The sequence below is a fragment of the Schistocerca serialis genome, chromosome 1, assembly GCF_023864345.2.
Source record: "Schistocerca serialis cubense isolate TAMUIC-IGC-003099 chromosome 1, iqSchSeri2.2, whole genome shotgun sequence".
Taxonomy (NCBI): domain Eukaryota; kingdom Metazoa; phylum Arthropoda; class Insecta; order Orthoptera; family Acrididae; genus Schistocerca; species Schistocerca serialis.
Genome location: NC_064638.1, coordinates 579,485,155 through 579,494,518, shown reverse-complemented (window position 1 = coordinate 579,494,518; position 9,364 = coordinate 579,485,155). Strand labels below are relative to the sequence as shown.

General features: G+C 40.9%; 1 pseudogene; it reads right to left on the bottom strand.

Moving 5' to 3' along the window:
* Positions 1-7,628: 7,628 nt before the first annotated feature.
* Positions 7,629-7,746, bottom strand: LOC126419842 (5S ribosomal RNA; annotated as a pseudogene).
* Positions 7,747-9,364: the final 1,618 nt, after the last annotated feature.

Sequence of the window (9,364 nt, the reverse complement as noted above, 5' to 3'; positions counted from 1 at the left end):
ACAGCCGAAGAACTTGATTTTATTCAGACTGAAAATAATCAGTATTTAAAACAATCTGAAGTAAAAATGAGAATAATAGCACCTTCAGACCTTCCACTTATTTACCGCCTTTGAAGACGATCCTATTGCTTGAGACTTTATGACGTACACAAAAGGAACCACTTCAGCACTTTTCAGTAACAAAGTTTCTCTTTTTCATTTATGTTGGACAGCTATTGATGTTCGCAGCAGTACGAACGTGTATGGCACATTTTATGTGAGGTCTGATTGAAAATACCGAAAATCTGAATTATTGTTAAGTTACCAAATTGCTTTGAATCTACACCAAATGAAGAACTTCGAGCCCTTTTTCCACAAAGGGGAAACGGCACGATCTTCAGGTAATGCATCAGATCTTTTACTGACACACACGGACGATGCTTTGTTAAAAAGACAGAACGCATCTGTGTGTATGAATATCAATTAATGTGCAGCGTTTCCTTGCCAACTACCACAGTTTATCTAACAAGACTAGAAACAACTCCAAGGCTGTGGCTAAGCCATGTCTCCGCAATATCCTTTCTTCCAGGGGTGCTAGTTCTGCAATGTTCGCAGGAGAGCTTCTGTGAAGTTTGGAAGGTAGGAGACGAGGTACTGGCGGAATTAAAGCTGTGAGGACGGAGCATGAGTCGTGCTTGGGTAGCTCAGTCGGTTGAGCACTTGCCCGCGAAAGGCAAAAGTCCCGAGTTTAAGTCTCGGTCCGGCACACAGTTTTAATCTGCCAGGAAGTTTCATATCAGCGTACACCCCGCTGTAGAGTGAGAATTTCATTCAAGACTTTCGTCAGTTGCAAAAGCCCTAACACATTTCTCTTACTTTCAGACAAATGTAGTAAGGAGACGCAACTAGATGTAGCAGAGAGGAAAGCGATTCAGCAGTGCAAAACGAAAAGAAATAGAAAATAAATGATTACTCGATTCGTCGAGGGAAGATTTCTTACCAAAATCTTCGCAGAGGGCGGAGCTGTCGAGGTTCCGCTGTCCCTCGTGGAAGGTCCAGGAGCCCACTATGTCGCTGTACAGGCAGCTGGCGGGCGTGTCCGCTGACACCGCAGCCAGCAGCAGCGCCAGAGCTGCCGCAACCAACGCACTCACTCCAGCGGTCATCGCGACAGACGTCTCTGGAAACAGAAAAGCGCATTGACTGAGTCAGTGAATAAGCACTGCCTGATAATCAGGTGTAGCGATTACAGCCTCCTAACGATTGCCATGCTCACAAATGGAAACCTGCGATTGAAAAGAGCGTACTACACAGCTGTTGAAACACTTAATCTTGTTCACAATGCGTATGTTTTTAGAAGTAAGTTGTAGTGTCTCGTTACAGGGCGTGACAGATGAACTAAATTAAATTCTGCAACTGATTGGTAATCGGCGAAAGAGGGAGCGAAGACCAGAGGCGTTTTAGCAGTGGTAAGTCTGACGCGATGGCCATGTACGAGCGGCGTTAGATAACTAATGGAACGCATTTTTTTTTCTTTATCAGTTGCGGCTGCAAAAGAGCGGAATTTGTTGTTGAATATCATAGAATTTTCCTGCTTCAGCTCCTATAGTTTCAAGAAGTTTCGGCAGGTGATGGTCCTATACGTAGCCTTCAACGTGGTGCCTGTAAAAGAGATGCGTTCCAAGGAGAGCTCTAGAGCTGACATTGAGTTGCTTTCGGGGGAAAACTAGAGCATCGCAGATGTTCATATGCGCTTGCAGAATGTCCGTGGAGACCTCACAGTGAACAAAAGCATGCCGAGCCGATGGAGAAGGCGTCTGTCATCATCGCAATAAGACTGCGCAAACCTGTCCAGTCTCCCGCGCGCCGGCCGACCGAACACAGCTGTGAGTCTTGCAATGTTGGAACGTGCGGACACTCTCATTCGAACTGATTGACGGATCACAAACACTTCACTGCACAACTGGACGTCTCTCTTACTGGTTTGACACACAAATTGTATTGAGTTAAGAAGTAATTTTTGCTTCAAAATTGTTTATTTGGACAGTAAACGATCATAAACATTAAATTGAATTTGGTGTAAGTTACGTATGTTAGTATTAGGTTTCCACGTTGGGAGAAACTTGACTCAAATAAGCAAACATTAATGACACAGCTGTTAACTTAAAGTCTTGAACAGATTAGGCCCAGGTCAATTCATTAGTTTAACCTTTAATAAACCACCGTCGCAAAATACTAACACGAATTCTTTACAGAGGAATTGAAAAACTGGTAGAAGTCGACCTTGGGGAAGATAAATTTGGATTCCGTAGCAATGTAGGAACACGTGAGGCAATACTGACCCTATGACTTATCGTAGAAGATAGGTTAGTGAAAGGCAAATCTACGGTTCTAGCTTTTGTAGACTTAGAGAAAGCTTTTGACAATGTTGACTTGAATACTCTGTTTCAAATTCTGAAGGTGGCAGGGGTCAAACACAGGGAGCGAAAGGCTATTTACAATTTGTACAGAAACCAGACGGCAGTTATAACAGTCATGGGGCACGAAAGGGAAGCAGTAGTTGGGAAGGGAGTGAGACAGGGTTGTAGCCTATCCCCGATGTTATTCAATCTGTAAATTAAGCAAGCAGTAAAAGAAACAAAAGAAAAATTTGAAGTAGGAATCAAAATCCATGGAGAAGAAATAAGAACTTTGAGGTCTTCCGAAGATACTGTAATTCTCTCAGAGACAGTAAAGGACCTGGGAGAGCAGTTGAAGGGAATGGAGAGTGTCTTAAAGGAGGATATAAGATGAACGTCAACAAAAGCGAAAGGACGATAATGGAATGTAGTCTAATTAAATCAGATGATGCTGAGGAGATTAGACTAGGAAATGAGACACTTAAAGTAGGAGATGAATTTTGCTATCTGGCAGCTAAATGATGGCCGAAGTAGAGAGGAAATTAAATGTAGACTGGCTATGGCAAGGAAAGAAGAAGAGAAATTTGTTAACATCGTGCATAGACTTAAATATCAGGAAGTCCTTCCTGAAAGTGTTTGTATGGAGTGTGGCAATGTATGAAAGTGATTATATGGACTCGCCGAAACAGCAAAACTTGAAATATTTATTCCACGGTTCCGAATATTATCACCGAGAGTGATACTCGCGAATAGTACTAAATAATGATTCACAAGTTCTCAGAATAAGTTGAGTTCAGTTAATATTAAAGCAAGATTGAGAGAATTGGGAAGATGGTTCGATGAACTCTCCTCCAGGCACTTAAGTGTGATTTGCAGAGTATCCATGTAGATGCAGATATATAAGACAAAGTGCTGGGTCTACAATCTTGCTTCCGCCGTTTTTTGTGGAAGTTCGAGGCTCTATTGTGTAAAGCTTACAAAACATTTATGATTCAAAGTATAGACCACTGCTAGCCACTACTTTTCGCACCTTTCGGCCAGTATTCGAATATCGCGGCGGAAGAACTGGGCCCCTTTTGAGGAGATCCATGAATCGATCAAATTTCGCACTTCTTCATATTACCAGATGTGCTGGTCAGCCTGGCCGTGTCCCATTGATCGAAAAAGATGGCAGGGAAGATCATGGCGGTGGCCAGCTTGTATTGATATTTTTATGCGGGAACATTAATACTTTGTTTCTCCATCGTTACAGCTACGTAATTAAGGCTTCTACCTGCTTGCCTGTTACTAAAAATATTTAGTTCAGTATATCACCTGGGCCAATCTAACCCTCCTATGGTGCAATTTGTCGCAACAGTTGAGCAAATTTCCCGATATTATCTTGTCATTAATTTACTTATATTTTTATTTAATTGGAAATGTATCGATTTTAATACTCAGAGTTTATTTTAATACAAATTCCTACAACTTTATGACAAAATCTATTATCATGAATTGTGTTATCGTAGTTACAATATCAGATTGATAGAAAAGGGTCTTCATAATTTCTATATCTTCAACCGAATGTCTGATAGGACCTTCACAGTTCAAACATTCATAAAGAAGTGCTTTCACGTCATTTTTAACACAACAGATGTGGCTACCGCTTACAACTTGTGCATTGAATCCATTCCTCGTCTGGATTTTTGTGAGAATGTGGTTAAGACATCTAAGCCGAACAGCATCCTCACCTCAATCTTCTTCATCCTGAAGAACCTTCTCAGAAATTTCTTTTTTCTTTCTGTTTGTTATTCAAAAAAATTTAGCTTGACCAGAGCGCTTTTTTATTGTTTTTTTCAAAGGTTTTTACACACTACATCCATATTCCTCTTTAAATTGTGTTCCTTTCTCCTTGTAGAGGATTGAACTCTATGACTGATACTCTTTTAGTTGCTTCAGAAACATCGCCTATTTCAGTTTTCGTTTTATAATTTCGATTGATCCTGAAAACAAAACAGTACAACGACGATGAGTAAAAGCATGATTACATGCGAAAGGCTTAACGTTCAGTTGACAGGAGGTATTTAGAGGACTACATTCGAAGATACAGGTAGATTTGACACTTGAAAATATATGTTCTTCAGTGACCAGTAAGTAGTAAGATCAAATATATATATTACAGTCATTTTACTTGAACACTTGAATAAAAATTACAGGTTTTGAAAAAAAAGGAGAAAATAATATCAAACATCGCATAAGTATTATCGGTTTGAAATCAGTGCAATACACAATTTTCTCGCGTAAAAATTGCATTGGATTTGATGTAGTCTTCGATTACTTTGTACTTATTAAGGTTAATAAGATTATTTACTTACAAAAAGAAGAGGGACAGGTTGACCATGTGGGCAGAGATGCCCTTACTTAAATGGGCCACTGTGCCCCATCGCTATATTGGAATTATGTTAGATAGTTAGCGAAAATGTTTCAAACATTTATTGGCGTCTACAGTATGAAAATAGGAAGGAAAAACACATGCCCTTCCTCGCTCGACAATCTAAATGCACTGGCGAGTTTGTGGAAAGACAACTGCATTGTTGCCATCAGTCTCCATAGTGGGTGCCATATGTAACGGCAGTTTAAGAAAATGACACCAATTGACCATCGTGCCCTTATGGCTAATGTGCCTCGGTCTCCTCAGGTCATATTCCATTGATTGAAAAAGGTGCTAGTGAAAGGGAGTATTGTTTGGAGAATACGGCGGGTGGGGTAGGTCTTTCCGTTTCAACGTTTCCCAGTATGTTTAACGGGTTTCGCGACATGGAATTGACCACTGTCATGCTGTAAAATCATTAGCGCTGTATTGTAGCCGTTTATCTTTCAGTGCTCGGCTCAAATGCATCATTGCTTACGATTACAATCTCCTGTGATTATTTCCGTTGGCTTCAGTAGCTTCGTCCACCACACTGCCAATCCTCAACATCAAAATCACCGTTCTTGAAGTGATGAAATCATTCTCTTCATTGTTTCACTAGCAGGTGCTCCACCGTAGCTCTTACTCAGCATTTTATGAGCCTGAGCCACAGATTTCTTCATGTTAAAGCAGAAAATTAAAACTTCCCGCAAATGACAAGAATTGGGTTCGTAAGTTGACAGACTTAATTGAAAATAGCTTTATGATGCAATCCCAAATCGATTAATAACTTGCGTTATGTTTGAAAATGACTAAGGTAATTGTATGGCACTTACGCCCTATCATCATCACCACCACTTGCCACTACTGTCATGTATTGCAAAACGGTGGAAGCAAAGTTGTAGACCTAATAAATATTCTCTATTCTGCTAAAATGATACAAATGGACACATACATTCTAGCGTAGGGTAGAAGGTTAATAAAGCAGAGATATTTACTCAGTGAAACCAAGGCAATCAGTTGTGAGCCACAATGCCGGTCCTCAACATCACTAGTCTGTGATGATGTTAGAGTTCTTTTTGCGCTCTCAGTGCCGTGTTTGGCGAGTTGACTATCAGAATCTTTAACTACTCATTGGTTGTCCACAGCTAATCTTTGAAAAGCAAGTTCGGAAAAGAGTGGCTTACGTATATTCAGCATTGGCATTCAGGCATAACCCGTAATTTAAAGCCCCACTTATTTAGTGCAATTCAGAATATACTGTAAGATTTTCTATGTGTCATCAGTCATCTGATTGGTTTGATGCGCCTCGCACGACTTCCTCTTCTGTCCTAACCGACCCATTTCTCTCAGAATAGCATTTTCAACCAATGCCCACAGTCATTTGTTGGTTATATTCCAAGCTCTGTCTTACCCTACAGTTTTTATACTCTACAGTTCCTTTTAGCAGGGTGGAAGTTGTTCCCTGATGTCTTAGCATATGTCCTGTCATCCTGTCCCTGTTGTCAGTGTTATCCACGTGTTCTCTCCCGCGCTGATACTGCAGATAACCTCCTCATTCCTCATCAGTTCACCTAATTTTCGACATCCTTCTATGAGACATCACAAACGCTACGATTCTCCTCTTTCCCTACGGTCATGAACCACACCTTTACAATCATGTGCTGCGCACGTACATTCTCAGAAACGTCCTCCTCAAATTACGGCCGCTGTTTGATACTAGTAGACATAATTTGGGCATAAATGTCCTCTTTACGTGTGGTAGTATGCTTTTTATGTCACACTTGCTTCGACCGTCTCATGTGATTTCGTTTTCAATGTAACACAATTTTTTCACCTCATCTACCACCAATTTAGCTCTTAAGTTTATCGCTCATTTCTTTCCGCTACCGCTCAATACTTTCGTCTTTCTTCGACAGACCCTCAATCCATATTCAGTACTGATTACAGCATTCCATTTATCAAGTCCTGTGATTCTTCTTCATTTTCTCTGAGGCTACAAATGTCACCAGGGAATCATATTATTGATATCATTTCACACTGAGATTTAATCCCACTCCTGAACCTTCTTAAGACGCCGAAGTGAAAATATGTACCATCGCTATACAGTCATGAGCGATTAAAAACATTTCCCCGAAATTAAAGTATGATTTTACGTGGACCTTTTAAAAATGGAGGTGGCCTCCTTCCTCTTCGCTGTGGTGCAAATGGCAGGCATCATTACCCCCAAGGTTGACTCCAGGTGAAACGAGCTTCAAATACCTGTGGCTTTAGTTGGACTATCTGAGAGGGTGGTCTGACGGAGACGACTTTTGCTACACGTCTAGCACTGTGCTCCCACTCTGATGGCTTTTTATCTGTTCTATTCCTTTAACAAATTAATACTTTGTGCAGATTCATGTTCTTAAAAAATGTTAGTATGTTACTTCCTTTTATAAATAAATTAAGTCTTATCTGTTAGCAATAAACAATAGTTTAAATGATTAGCACAAAAACTGAAGATCTGATTTTTGAATTTGCCTCCCACCGTTTCCACCAACGGCTTGTTTCATCTTGGTTTGAGCGAAGCGCATCCCCCCATTTCTGCTTGTTGTGCATAAAAGAAACAAATATTTGTGTCTTTTTAGCGGCTCCAACAGATGAATATTGAAACAAACACCATCCGAACATGCCTTGAAGTCCCAACGGTCCGACCAACCGTCGTGCCATCCTAAACCCTTAGGCGTCAGCGGATGCGGATACGGTGGGGCACGTGTTCAGCACACCGCTCTCCCGGCCGTTGTCAGTTTTCGTGATTGATGCTGCTACTTCTCAATAAGTCGCTCCTCAATCGGCCTCACAAGGGCTGAGTGCACCCCGCTTGCCAGCAGCACTCAGCATATCCGGGCAGTGACCCATCAAGTGCTAGCCAAGCCCAGCAGCGCTTAACTTCGGTGATCTGACGGGAACCGATGTTAACACTGCGGCAAGGCCGCTGGCAGTCGATGAACATTATTGCTCAATATTTCATGTTGCGCAATAATACTGAACTCATACAGAGAGTGATAGCCCACAAATAATTTAAAAAATAATTAAGATGAAACCCGTAGTCAGCCATTTGTAGTCAACCATTTCTAGCATATATTAAGTGTCGGACAATCAACTACAAAAAAAGGTCTGATATACGCTTATTTCGTTCAACCACAGCTTATAATTATTGATTCTCATTATATCACCTTATCTTTCTGATTAAGGGAAAGTAGAACAATTACACCGTCTTGATCGTTCAGACTTTCGAACAAGACTAAATATTGCACAATTTTATTGAGCATTCAAGGAATAAATTTAATAATATTGCACAATATTGTTGTGCAATAACACTGACCGCCTAGAAGCTGCTTCAGCGATATCCTACGATAGAAGTAACGTTACATTTTCTCTAGGAAAAACCTGGCGATTTACTTCCCAGTCCGAGTTTATGCTCTGTCTCTGAGGATTTAGGTGTCGACAGGATGTTGAACTCTAATCTTGCAGTTTTGAACGCTTATTAGGAGCACCGTGGTGAGCCTGGTATCCCATGTTGTTGGGCGACGTAGTGGGCAGACGCCAGATATGATAGTTTATGGGCACAATTCGATACAGCATGCATATTGAGGGTAATCTAAGAAGCAACCGTTAAACTAGCCGAAAACATTGCTCCTCTTTTCAGCACGACAGAGGTACCACTGCTACAGTGACTTGAGCTCGCCCAGTCAACATGTGTGGGATATGGTTGTTGGGTTACATATTTCTCGCGATTCTCCATCAGCATCAATCGATGCTTCCTGGAATCTCTGTGTGGCGTATATTATACATGAACATACGCTTCCTCGCTTTGATCCATCGCCGCTATATTTAGGGGCAACGATAGGGGCTCGTGGGAGTTCCACTTCATGCTAAATTTCGAAAGTCAAAGAGTGTACAGAGTTCTGTAATCTAATCTACTTCACTCACATGTATCCTTCCGTGTGCTGCAATTTTCACAAGCGTTACCGTAAGATGATGTGCACGAAATTTGAGCTACTGAAGCTCAGAGAAAGGAAGATACACTTTTAGATACACCGTAAATGAGCACTTTCGCTACACAATTTTCCAGTGTAATTTTTACAGGCAAGAAGTAGCTAGAGCAGGAAATCTACTGAATAATGAAGTGCACAACTAACCGACTACGAGTTGCTGCCTCCGACTGAGGCACGTATGATAACGGCTGCAGCGACGAAAGTGGCTGTTGCAAAATAGGCAACACTTAACCTCATTGTAATCTCGTAGATAACTGCGTGGTGTTCTTATTAAAGAGCGGGAAATTACTCTTGTCTGAACTATACAGGAAAGTACTCTGTACTACGCATTATATAGCGGTAGACCTTGATATCAAAATGTTCTGAAACCATAAGATGACATACTTTTAGATACAGAACAAGACACTGAAATGTATTGATAATAGCATTCTTTGTTACTTATTTGTAAGAATTTACGAATACAGTATTTTTACCAGTGACATACACTTCAAATACAGGGAAACTACTACCATTACTGTTCCCTAATAATTTCTGGTTACCTTGCGGATCATAGTTTCGGC